Consider the following 13,343-nt stretch of genomic DNA (forward strand, 5'->3'; position numbering starts at 1 on the left):
TCTACGCCTGTCCGCGCCTGGACCGCGCCCAGCGCCACACCCCCTGACCCCCGCATCACCCACCCCTCCCGCATTACTTACGACGCCTCCACCCTCCTAGCACTTAACCCCGGCCGACTCCCTAACTGCGCCCAAGCCGCACCGGGACACACCCATGGACCCTTCACCTGCCACTCCTGCAAATTCAACTGCATCAAAACCCACACCAAATCCACAAACACCAAACAGAGATCCGACACCAACCACCTTAAATGCATCCTTCTCAACACCCGCTCAGTTCACAAACACGCCATCGACCTTTGGAATCTACTCGACATCGTTTCTCCGGACATCGCCTTCCTAACAGAAACCTGGATGAATGCCTCATCAGCTCCCGACATCGCCATAGCCATCCCGGACGGATACAAGATCATCCATAAGGACCGCACCAACCAAACAGGAGGAGGCATCGCCATCGTCCATAAGAACACCATCCGCGTCACGACCAGCTCAGACGTCAACCTCGCTATCGCCGAACACCTTCACTTCCAGATCCACACCAACCCTAAGACCACACTCAGAGGCACCCTCCTCTACAGACCACCAGGACCCCGTACACTATTCAGCGAAGACATCACTGACTTCATCAACCCACACGCCCTCCCCTCAGAAGAATACATTCTACTGGGAGACCTCAATTTCCATCTGGAAAAGAGCAACGACAGTAACACTACCACCCTTCTGGACAATCTCGCCAATCTCAGACTCAAACAACTTGTTAACACCCCCACACATTACGCTGGACACACACTCGACCCTATCTTCACCTCCAGCAAGCATATCTCCTTCACTCACACCACAGCCCTCCACTGGACGGACCACAGTTGCAGCCACTTCATTTACAATAAGACCACGATCCACAACCACCCTCAACCAACTCTGCGAAGAAATTGGAACAAAATCACCATCGACCAGATCTCCACATCGCTTCTTCAAAAACCCCCTGCCTATTCAACGAACCCTAACCAAGCCGCCATCAACCTCACACAATGGTTAACCCAAACCGCCGACAAACTAGCACCCTTGAAAAAACATCAAATCAAGCAAGGAAGCAAGAACGCCACCTGGTTCAACGATGACCTTAAGAAATCCAAGAAGCTCTGTCGCTCCCTTGAGAAAACTTGGAAAAAAGACCCAAACACTATCACCCAAGCCGCCTTCAAAAACGCCACCCGCAAACACCACCAACTAATCCGGACAGCCAAGAAATCAGCACTCAAAGACCGACTAGACAACAACGCCCACAACAGCAATGAACTTTTCAACATCATCAAAGAATTCACCAACCCCACCGCCAGCTCCAACGACATCACCCCCTCTCAAGTCCTCTGCGAATCCCTCGCCTCATTCTTCCATGACAAAATCGCCGACATTCATAACAGCTTTGACAACCAACCCGTAAACCAGTCCACCCCACTCACCTCCGAACCTGTACCGCCCCCGAACAACCTTTTCAACTGGAACCCAATCACCACAGAAGACACCATTCGCCTGATAAACTCCATCCACTCAGGATCCCCTACAGACCCATGCCCCCATCACATCTTCAACAAAGCAGACTCCATTATCGCACCCCATCTCCGAGACGTCATCAACTGCTCCCTCAACTCCGCCACATTCCCAGAAAGCTGGAAACACGCCGAACTCAGCGCTCTTCTGAAGAAACCCACAGCTGACCCCACCAAACTCAAAAACTACCGCCCCATCTCGCTCCTCCCATTCCCTGCCAAAGTCATTGAGAAAGCCGTCAACAATCAGCTCGCCGCCTTCCTCGAATTCAACAAATCACTCGACCCCTCACAGTCCGGCTTCAGAGCCAAACACAGCACCGAGACCGCCCTCATCGCAGCAACAGACGACATTCGAACACTACTGGACAACGGAGACACAGTCGCCCTCATCCTCCTTGACCTCTCTGCAGCCTTCTACACAGTCTGTCATAGCACCCTGATACAACGCCTCAGCAACATCGGAATTCAAGGAAAAGCATTGGACTGGATAATCTCGTTCCTCGCTGGAAGAACTCAGAGAGTCCGCCTCCCCCCTTTTAAATCAGAGGCCACCGAAGTCATCTGCGGCGTCCCGCAAGGATCATCACTCAGCCCCACCCTCTTTAACGTCTACATGAGCCCCCTCGCAACCATCGCACGTCTACACAACCTCAACATCATCTCCTACGCTGATGACACTCAGCTGATCCTCTCACTCACCAAAGACCCAATCACCGCCAAAACCAACCTACATGAAGGGATGAAAGAAGTAGCCGAGTCGATGAAGCACAGCCGTCTGAAACTGAACTCGGACAAAACGGAAGCCCTCATCTTAGGTACATCCCCTTCCGCCTGGGACGACTCTTGGTGGCCAACGGCCCTAGGAAAAGCTCCCATACCGACGGACCACGCACGGAACCTGGGCATCATCCTGGACTCCTCACTCTCGATGACCAGACAAGTCAACGCCGTCTCATCATCATGCTTCAACATCCTACGCATGCTCAAAAAAACATTTTGCTGGATCCCCACCGAAACAAGAAAAACGGTCACCCACGCACTGGTTACAAGCCGTCTGGACTACGGAAACACCCTTTACGCCGGTACCACCGCAAAACTGCAGAAAAAACTCCAACGCATCCAAAATGCTTCAGCCAGACTCATACTAGACATCCCTCGCAAAGACCACATTTCCGGTCACCTGAAAGACCTGCACTGGCTCCCCGTCAACAAAAGGATAACGCTCCGTCTCCTCACCCACGCACACAAAGCCCTCTACGAACTTGGACCGGATTGTCTCAACACGCGCCTTTCCTTTTACACCCCCACCCGCCAGCTGCGTTCATCCAACCAAGCCCTCGCCGCTGTTCCGCGCATCCACAAAGCCACCATGGGGGGAAGATCCTTCTCCTACTTAGCGGCCAAAACCTGGAATTCCCTTCCCATCCATCTCCGCCTCACTCAAAACCACCTAGCCTTCAGAAAACAGCTTAAAACCTGGATATTCGATAAGTAAACCTCCCCCCCTTCCTCAAGCGCCTTGAGACCCTCTGGGTATGTAGTGCGCTATATAAATTTTGACTTGACTTGACTTGACTTGAGGCACGCTGGGTTTCAAGACGGGCAAACACCACTGGAAATGCCAAGTAGAAAACTACAAACTTAAATCGAATGTCACTTACAAAAGATTATCTAAAAGGTAAAAATATGGCTATTTACTAGCAATGGGTGTTTACAGATATCAACATGTGTCGCTCACAGTTCTACGGCATTAGAAACATACGTTAAAACTATTTTCACAAAAATTAAACATCTGTTCTTAATCCCTCAAATCGCTAAATGACACACGTCTTACTTGAACCTTAAGGACCTTAAATAGGTACATGTACACAGTACCCCTTTAAGAATCTGATGAGCAAGGTGTACATCCAAGAGCTGTTCCTGTGGTGCAGGCAGAAGCTAGATATGTGAGGGAACACAGCTGGGCACAGGAGACCCCACCTAGCAAACACCCCAAACAAACTAATGTGAGTGTTCAGTGCATATGTGGTCTGCAGGAGCAGGCAACATCCATGTGGAGATCCATGCATAGGTGACTATGCTTAGGGTGCGAGTGCACAAACTCAGAAGATCTATTGCAAACTAGTTAGGGCATACAGCTCCATTCAGACCAGTGAAAGCTAAGTGAGCTGAGTGAAACATTCATTAAAAGAGTGCTTATTTAATTCCCCATAAAACGCCAGGTGACAAAGATTTGTCTCACAGCTGAAATCACAGTGCTCCTTCACAATAACATACAGCAATAGCATCTCCTAATCATTTAATAAGCGAGAACGTATTCAGTCATACATCAGACCAATTCCATGTTTTTTAAAAATCAAAATATACATTGTGTTAGTTGTTAGGTCTTGACATTCATAATTATCATGAAAATATTCAAGAATACTGGGAGCTCCCTACAAGCTCAACCTCAATATCAAAAGAACACAACCACATCCTAACAATTCAAATCATTCATACCCACTCAAGCTAAAGAAAAAACATGCATACCAAACAATAAAAAACACCAATGCTCAAAAACAGCATTATTTCGTCAGAATTCAACTGGCTTCAATGAACATACAGGTACATATCAATTTCTTTTTTATTTTGAAAAGAAACCGTATATCAATTGATTTTACAGATATTCGAAGGAATCAGAACACAGAAGACAATAAAATGACAAGAGATGGAGATTGCCAAGACGCGGGTTTAGGTTAAGACAAACACAATGTTCTGGATGTTACAACCTTCATCAGGGCGCTATGTAAGATACATATATTGTGGCAGAGGCCATCTACTTTGAGCAATTCAATGGTGCATGGAACTCTCATCCATTTTCCTAAGATTCTTAAGAGGCGAGTACGTATTCACTAACAGTACCGTGGCCATGCAGTGAAGTTGTTCCTTTACTGTAAGGCAAAATCAGGGGCCCAGAATGGATTAAGGAGCCTTCTGACAGTTGCTTTCTGGAGGTCCTAGTCAATGGCTGAGGTCAAATACATCAGTTGCAAGAATATAGAGATAGGACAAGACATATATTTCGCCTGATGAGATGAGAATTATGGTAATCAAATACATAAAAGTCCTTTGCAACGTATGATTGACCACGCTACGTCTGCCATTCAAACAAACCCACCATTAGTGCTCCTTAAACTCAATGAAGGGCCACCATAAAAAGTTCTCATTCAGTGCCACATCACTAGGGTCGGAACAGATCCAGATCTGAGACTCCAAGCTGGTCTAAAAATCTGCAAGCGCCTTTCATGATAGCATGAATAATTCAAATAAACTGACATGTGGACAAGAGCTAGAGTTTTACATTTCAATCTGACATCTATTGATAACCAATGGAGTAATGTCCAGTCTGCTGAAAACAGGTCCCAAGTTTTCCATCTTCTATTCTTCCTTAGTGCATGTTTCTAGACCAGAGCTCTACAATACACCAGAGTTCTACAATGAGTAGCTCGGTAGCTACTGGCAGATTTCCAGTTACCTGTAAGTAGCTACCCTGTGTGCAGCCCAACAAAGTAGATGAAAAGGTTTTGTGTGGTTGAATTAAGAATACTTCTACAATTGAAAAGCATACATTTCAGACTAACATTTGTGTTTTTTTCATAACTGCCAAATTGATGTTTGAAGACAAAAACATATATTTGTAGTTTATAGATGAATGATAAATTATCTGTGTTAGCTAAACATATTATTCGCATCATTTCCTGGGTCCTGGTGCCAATCAATATACAGTTGTTATGACATGTAGAGGGATTAAAGTTGAGAAATAATTTGACATTACAGCTGGTACCCTTTACACGTTTTCTTGAACTGGTTTCCTCATGCATAGATCATGATTGAGTATGGCAGAGATTCTGTCCTGTGAGAGACAAAAAACATGGCTCAGTCTTGGTCAGTGAAATAGAAGAGGGGCTGGAATCTGAAGACTACTAAGGGCACTTCCGTTTTATTTCCACTAAAGAACAATTGACTATACTGCATTCAACTTTGAATATTCCGCAGTTTTTTATTTGACATTTCTTTACTTCCTACTCGACCACAAGCTGGGTTTTACTGGCAAACATCTGATAGGTGATATTACGATATCTCAATAAATTATCTAGCAGCATCAGATAAATGATTAAAAAGGAAGTGGAGAGCGTTGAGCCCTGCACCAACCTGCACAGCAAAAGGGGGCGGAAAACTAGCATCCCAAGAAGACACAGATTTAGTTTCACACAGAAATGTGCAAAACCATGGCTTGACTGACCTTTCCAGGCGAGCCTAGCAATCCAGTCCTTCCAATAGCAGGGAATAGTCCATAGCATTGAGTGCAGTCTAGTTATATTAAGGGTGCCAGCCGGCCTGCATTCTTGGTTCATGAATACTCATCATTGACATTCAACAAGATAAAGTCATTACAAGTTTCATGACCAAAGAGGAAACCAAATGATTGCTCCTGTAACTGTTCTTGATCATCGTCACCATGATTTTACTAATCATTGGTATGTTTGATGAGGACCGGTGTCTACCAAGGTCATCCATTTGAATTGTAGCTTCCTTTAATAACAGCTTCTCAGCAGCCTCCTTTCATACTGTATGGACATTTCGCTGTGACCAGTATTGGATTTACAATTATGGTAAGCACCTCAGAGCAGGAGCGGTTCTGCTATCCCATGTGATTGGGCCATGGTGCCCCTGTGACTTGCCCATGGTGGCACCATGGCCCTTAATATTTTGCTGAAAGACTTATGCTAGCATCACTGTTATTTTGGGTAAGATAGATGACAATGACTGCACACAGCTCAGGAATGTGAACTGTGTCAATATTTTGAATAGAGCATACTGATTGTCCCCAGCCTCTGTAATGTCATTACTGATGCACCCCTTGCTCACCTCGCTAATATCCTCCACAGATCACATGCCTTTTTTAACAGGACAAAAGTCCCTTCTTTGTGTCGCAAGTGGTGACAACTTGTGAAATATCGCAACTAAAAAGAGATTTAAGACAGAAAGTTTGACATCCAGACAGGCTTCATCTAATTTTGTATTAACTGGAGGTACCTAGACTTGTGCAAATAGTTCTAAGGAAATCTTAGTCCAGTTATTGCCTAGTACATTCCTTCAGACTGTGATGCAACTTCAGCAGTCCCAACCAACCACCCATATTTCTTGTCAATTGAAGGAGTGGACAGACGTAGAAAGCAAGAATGTTTTAACTTACCCACAACCACGCTCTTAGAATACTAACTAATCCATCTGATGGCATGCAGACTGGTTAAGGCCATTAGCATACTGGCAATAATTCAGATTATCAATACCCCTACCAACTCTCCCAGACATGGTTCCCATAGCTTGGTCTCCCCAAACAATAAAATCACCAAAGATCACCATCTGATTAAATGTATTCTGCAGACCGTCCGGTAATCTGCACAATTTTGTGTGAAGGGCAAGGCAAAGCAAATACAAGGCTACAAGCCTTCTGGGTCTCCACGAGGAAACCACTATCAAGTATTCAAAGGTAATTTAAAGGCACATAATTTTCTATGGATTAGCTTGAGATCCCTGATCATTATGAATGCCAGTTCCCCTGTATTTTCTGATGCTTGTTTTTTCAACTCACCCAGGGACTGGAAGAAGCAGTATAATTTAATAAACCTCTATTCCCCCTGTTCAATCAGGTTTGGTAATAGAGAGGCAGTGAAGACAAGCGAAAAGATCTTCAATAACGTGAGCTTTACTCCTCGTTAAGGACAGAAGGATAAATCTACCTTTTACCTCCTGCTGTGGATGGATCTCTAGATCAAAAAACACCCTTTATGACCTAACTTCCACCAAGATTTTTCTTACTAGATTATGTTTGGAAATAATGCCCACGTGTCCTGATGGGGTTGCAGTAGTTGGACTACATTACCTCTGGAGCTTCTCACAAACTGGGCACAAGAGAAGCTCCTGTACAATGAGCCCCCTCATGCATACATTATAGTTGCATTCACCCACATACAATGCCATTCTTACCTTCCTCCTGAAATTTGATAACCTTACTTTCCTTATGCATGGCCTCCATAAGCAGCAATATAGCTAGCGACAAGAATGAAATCCTAGTGGACTGACGTACATATATGTTACATTAGCAATCCAAATATACTCTAGCTCCATATGTGACTGAAAAAATACAGTCCCCCATCCACCCCACTGAGACTCTCTACTTTGTTAGAATCATTCTAGCCTCAAATTTCATCAATTCTACTGGCTAAGCGCTGCCTACGGGTGGAGGTGAGGGAAGGAACAAGCGAACATTCACACACACAAACACACACACTTACTTCTGAAAGATCTGGGTCAGAAAGGAGGAGGTGGAAGACATCCAACTAATCCAAAATCAAGAGGCTGTCCTGTTTAAAATGTTTAATGCTCCTCACAAAAACATGGAACAAAAAACAATCTTATGGGTAGGAGTTTCAGAGTAAAGAGACTCTCCCTATGGTCCTGAGACCAAACCCCACACATGACTGACCTTCACACACAAACAATGGTACAGCCCCCAAGTAGGACTTACAGATCTCCCAAGATCTTCAACTTGAGAAAAATAGCAATGAAGCACTGCTGATGGTTAACCAGGAGTGTTGTAAAGTAGAGGGAAACAAAACAAGTTTTTTTTGCATAATAATAAACCACACAAATAAATGATAGCACACTAGGGGCAGAGTCTGTGTTTCAGACATATATGTGGGGTTAGTTTAAAACCATGAAAAACCTAATTTTCTGAGCAATTGCCATTCTGGGTAAGCATCCCTAGTGTTAAAAAGAAGCATTAGTAGTCAAGCTCATCCCACTGTCCTGAACCATGGCCGAGCTCCCTTAAATATCACTCTCCTTTCAGGTCTGCAGGCGGGGGATGATGGGAACAAGAGGGAGGAGAACATGCTCAAATAAAAAATTAACAAAAGAATGAAAGAAAAGCAATTTCTAAAGCACTGTTACCCAGAAAAAGGGTGTCCTGGCACAACTAGGAAGAGAAAACGCTAGTATTATAGTTTGCTAGAGACGCAATCTAATTTCCCCCATTAATCTGCTAGATTTACCGGTAGGGTACATTTTTTCCGAATGATGAGCACACAAAGAGACTTGGAAGGGGCCCTAGTTTGGAAGACAGAACTGGTCAGAGAAGTTACTAGGGCACAAGGCAGGTTGTTAGTTGTAATTGAAATTACTCTGTATGCCCTCGTCTTGCCAGATGTTATACTGGGCCATTCTATGATGCATTGGTCAGTAAAGCAATAAACCACCAAGTAGAACCTACATACTCTACATGCAAACTTGTTCAGTTGCCTTTTATGAGGGACCTGAGGAATTCCACTAAGCCAGTCAAAATTCTGTTCTTGACTATCGTTAAATGGATAAGAGCCAGGAATGTATTCTGAGTTAGACCATCCTACAATTTAGTAAGCTGGCACAGCTGTGCAGACTGGACCTGTCTGCTTGCTTAGGTGAAGTTCCACACCGATGATGGTGTGCACAAGAAACATGTGGCCCTGAATAAATTACCTAATGGCCCGGAAAATTGCATTGCAAGATGTTGATGAGAGCCTCATGCAAATTATATATAGTGGAACGAAAAGAGTTACACTGTGTAAACAGTCCATGCAAACCTCAACTGGTTCACAGAGGCACAAATTATGCTTTAAATCCTTTCTTTTATGATGGTGTGGGCGATCTGTTAGGCATATCAGAGGGTAGTGCTAAGCATTTATTGTACACACAAAGGCAGTAAGTGAGAGACACACTCAATAAAGAAATTCAACCTCAATTTATAAAAATGACACTTATTTGTATATAAATGTAGATACCAAGATCATCGAAATCGGGTAAGTACTTTTCGAGATATGAATTTTTAGATGTTTAAAAAGTTGCCAGTGCCATTTCTTGAGCATTAATGTTATCCTATGGGGAAAAACATGTATTGCATTTGGGCACTTGCCAGCGACTTACAGGACCTTTCTCCTGGAGTTAAGGCGAGTATGGGGCAAGGTCCAAGGCCACACCAGCAGGTCACCTGGTGCAGAGGATTATTTTGGCGTCAGGTGCCTAGTTCACTTCAATGGCGAACGGTCCGGTCAGAAAGAGGCTGCATGCTCGGATCAGGGGGGGTGGGGCAGTGCAGGTGAACCCCTAGGCCCTAGGGGTTCACCTGCACTGCCCCCCCCCGCCCCCCAGTCCGAGCATGCAGCCTCTTTCTGACCGGACCGTTCGCCATTGAAGTGAACAAGGCACCTGACGCCAAAATACTCCTCTGCGTGTATGCCGAATCTGGTAGCTCAGTGGACGAAGGCGTCCTCTGCAGGGACCTGTGTTCAACCGCATGGTCACAGTTTTTTTTGTTGCTCTAGACCCGCCCCCTCCCCCACTGAACCCGCCCCCACCGGTGCGGCATTCGGACACACACCACACTGTAAATTTGGCCCCCGAGAGAAAGTTTTTGAGTACTGATGCTCTAGGTCAATTTTATGCCCACAGGAAGTGGTCATATTGAGGATGTAGTCACCCTGAAGGTAGGCGGACCATTGGCGACTACATAACTCTCCCTGTAATGCCCTAAAGAAGCAAGGTCCGGTTCACCGTCCTGCCACATACCAGGACTACCGACACTGCAGCTGCCCAAGAAGAGGGCGCCGTGCTCCTACAGGTCAGATCTGTCCTCCCTCCAAGTGTGGGGACGCCAGGACTGACTGGAGCCGTACAACAGCAATACCAGGGGTAATGACCCCTTGCAGCAACCGAGGCTTGTGTCCAACCCAGACACTAGCGCTGAGGAAAACTAACTTGCACGTCGAGGGACAGTGAGACCCTCATCAAGAGTGGCTTAGCTGACTTGTTTGTACCTCTTCTGCAGAAACAAAACAAAGTGAAAGCCTCCAACCGTTGCTACCCGACACCTTAAACTAATTCTGCATTGGCACCCCAGGTCGAGTCTGAGGGAGGTGACGGTGCCAACGAGGTCCTGAGACCCCTAGGGCCTAGGGGCTCACTTCTTGAGATGCTTGGGCATGTTTCATCACACCGTTGGCCCAGTTCTCATTGGGCTGTTGGGTCCATTGGAGTTTTTTGACATCTGGGCCGTGCTGCAGGAGACACTCGTGGATGAGGGGACCTGCACAAAGAGGCATTGGGGGCGACTGGGAGTCCAGTTTAGGCAAACCCAAGGATGGGCTCAGCCTTTGAGGGTCTCAGGACCTCGTTGGCACCGTCACCTCCCTCAGACTCGACCTGGGGCGCAGGTGCAGAATTAGTTTGAGGTGTCCGGTGGCAGCGGTTGGAGGCTTTCACTTTGTTTTGTTTCTGCAGAAGAGGTACAAACAAGTCATCTAAGCCACTCTTGATGAGGGTCTCACTGTCCCTCGACGTGCGGGTTAGTTTTCCTCAGCGCTGGTGTCTGGGTTGGACACAAGCCTCGGTTGCTGCAAGGGGTCAGTACCCCTGGTATTGGTGTTGTACGGCTCCAGTCGGTCCTGGCGTCCCCACATTTGGAGGGAGGACAGATCTGACCTGTAGGAGCACTGCACCCTCTTCTTGGGCAGCTGCAGTGTCGGTAATCCTGGTATGTGGCAGGACGGTGAACCGGACCTTGCTTCTTTAGGGCATTACAGGGAGAGTTATGTAGTCGCCAATGGTCCGCCTACCTTCAGGGTGACTACACCCTCAACATGACCACTTTCTGTGGGCATAAAATTGACCTAGAGCTTGGGTACTAACACACTTTCTCTCGGGGGCCAAATTTACAGTGTGGTTTGTGTCCGAAGGCCGCACCGGTGGGGGCGGGGTCAGTGGGGGAGGGGGCAGGGCTAGAGCAACAAAAAAAACTGTGAACATGCGGTTGAACACAGGTCCCTGCAGAGGACGCCTTCGTACACTGAGCCACCAGATCTGGCATACACGCATCTCTCTCTCTTTCTCTCTCTCTCTCTCTCTCCCTCCCTCTATCTCTCTCTCTCTCCCTGTCTCCCTCTGTCTCACTCACTCTGACTGTCTCACTCCCTCTCCCTCTTCCGGTTTCCCTCTCTCTCCTTCTGTCTCCCTCTGTGTCCCCCTCTGTCTGTCTCCATCCCTCTCCCTTTCTCCGTCTCCCTCCTGCTCCTTTTCTGTCTCCCTCCCTCTCCCTTTCTGTCTCCCTCCTTCCCCCTTTTTCTGTCTCCCTCTGTCTGTCTCCCTCTCCCTTTTTCTGTCTGTCTCCCTCTCCCTTTTTCTGTCTGTTTCCATCCCTTTGTCTGTCTCCCTTTTTCTGTCTGTCTCCCTCCCTCTGTCTGTCTCCCTCCCTCTGTCTGTCTCCCTCCCTCTGTCTGTCTCTCACTCCCCGTCTGTCTCCCTCTTTCTGTCTCCCTCTTCCTGTCTCCCTCCCTCCGTCCCCCTCCTCCCTCTGTCTGTCTCCCCCCCTCCCTCTGTCTCCCTCTCCCTCCCCCTCCCTTTGTCTCCATCTGGCTGTCTCCCTCCTCCCTCTGTCTCCCTGTCTCCCTCTGTCTGTCTCCCTCGCTCTGTCTCCCTCCTCCGTTTGTCTGTCTCCCTCACTCCCCCTGTCTCCCTCTCCCTCCATCTGTCTGTCTCCCTCCTCCATCTGTCTCCCTCCTCCCTCTGTCTCCCTCTGTCTGTCTCCTTTCCTCTGTCTGTCTCCTTTCCTCTGTCTGACTCCTTCCCTGTCTGTCTCCTTCCCTCTGTCTGTCTCCTTCCCTGTCTGTCTCCTTCCCTCTGTCTGTCTCCTTCCCTCTGTCTGTCTCTCTCCCTCTGTCTGCCTCCTTCCTCTATCTGTCTCCCTCTCTCTGTCCCCCTCCTCCCTCTGTGTGTCTACCTCCCTCCCTCCCTCTGTCTCCCTCTCCATCCCTCCCTCCCTCTATCTCCCTCCATCTGTCTGTATCCCTGTCTGTATCCCTCTGTCTGTCTCCGTCCCACTCCCTTTCTCTATCTCCCTCCCTCTGATCTCTCCTCCCTCTGCCTGTCTCCCTCTGTCTCCCGCTCTCTGTCTCCCTCCCTCTATCTCCCTCCTCCCTCTGTCTCCCTCTCTCCGCCTCCCTCCTCCCTCTGTCCGTATCCCTCCATACCTCTCCCTCTGTCTCCATCTGTCTGTCTCCCTCCTCCCTCCGTCTCCCTCTGTCTGTATCCCTCCTCCCTCTGTCTGTCTCCCTCCTCCCTCTGTCGGTCTACCTCCCTCCCTGTCTGCCTCTCCCTCCCTCTGTCTCTCTCCCTCTATCTCCCTTCCTCTGGTTCCTCCCTCTGTCTCCCTCCTCCCTCTGTTTGTCTCCCTGTCTCTGTCTCCCTCGGTCTGTCTCCCCCTGACTCCGTCCCTCTCCCTTTCTGTCTCTCTCCCTCTCCCTCCTTCTGTCTCCCTCTCTCTGTCTCCCTCGCCCTTCCTCGGTCTCCCATCCTCTATCTCTCTCATCCCTCTGTCCGTCTCCCTCTCTCTGTCTCCCTTTCTCTGTCTCCCTCTCGCTGTATCCCTCTCCCTCCCTTTCCCTCCCTCCCTCTCCCTCTGTCTTCCCCCCTTTCCCTCCCTCCCTCTGTCTCCCTCTCCCTTGCTCTCTCTCCCTCTGCTCCCTCCCTCTACCTCCCTCTGTCACCGTCTGTCATCTCACCCTGCCTGTGTGTGCCCGGGCTGAGACAGCTTCCCGGGCACACACACACACAGCCGCTTCCGAGCACTTCACAGGTCTTTAAAAGACCATTTGCATGTTAATGAGGCTTTGTTGTATTTCACCTCTTCTTAGGCCCTTGCATCTCCACTCTAACTATGGC

At 47.9% G+C, this 13,343-nt stretch overlaps 1 protein-coding gene across 3 annotated transcripts in view; it reads right to left on the reverse strand.

Moving 5' to 3' along the window:
- The window catches only part of KLHL7 (kelch like family member 7), a 378,349-nt gene that overhangs the window by 82,850 nt on the left and 282,156 nt on the right, over window positions 1-13,343 (reverse strand). The window lies entirely within an intron of this gene.

This window comes from Lissotriton vulgaris, chromosome 10 (genome assembly GCF_964263255.1).
Source record: "Lissotriton vulgaris chromosome 10, aLisVul1.2, whole genome shotgun sequence".
Taxonomy (NCBI): Eukaryota; Metazoa; Chordata; class Amphibia; order Caudata; family Salamandridae; genus Lissotriton; species Lissotriton vulgaris.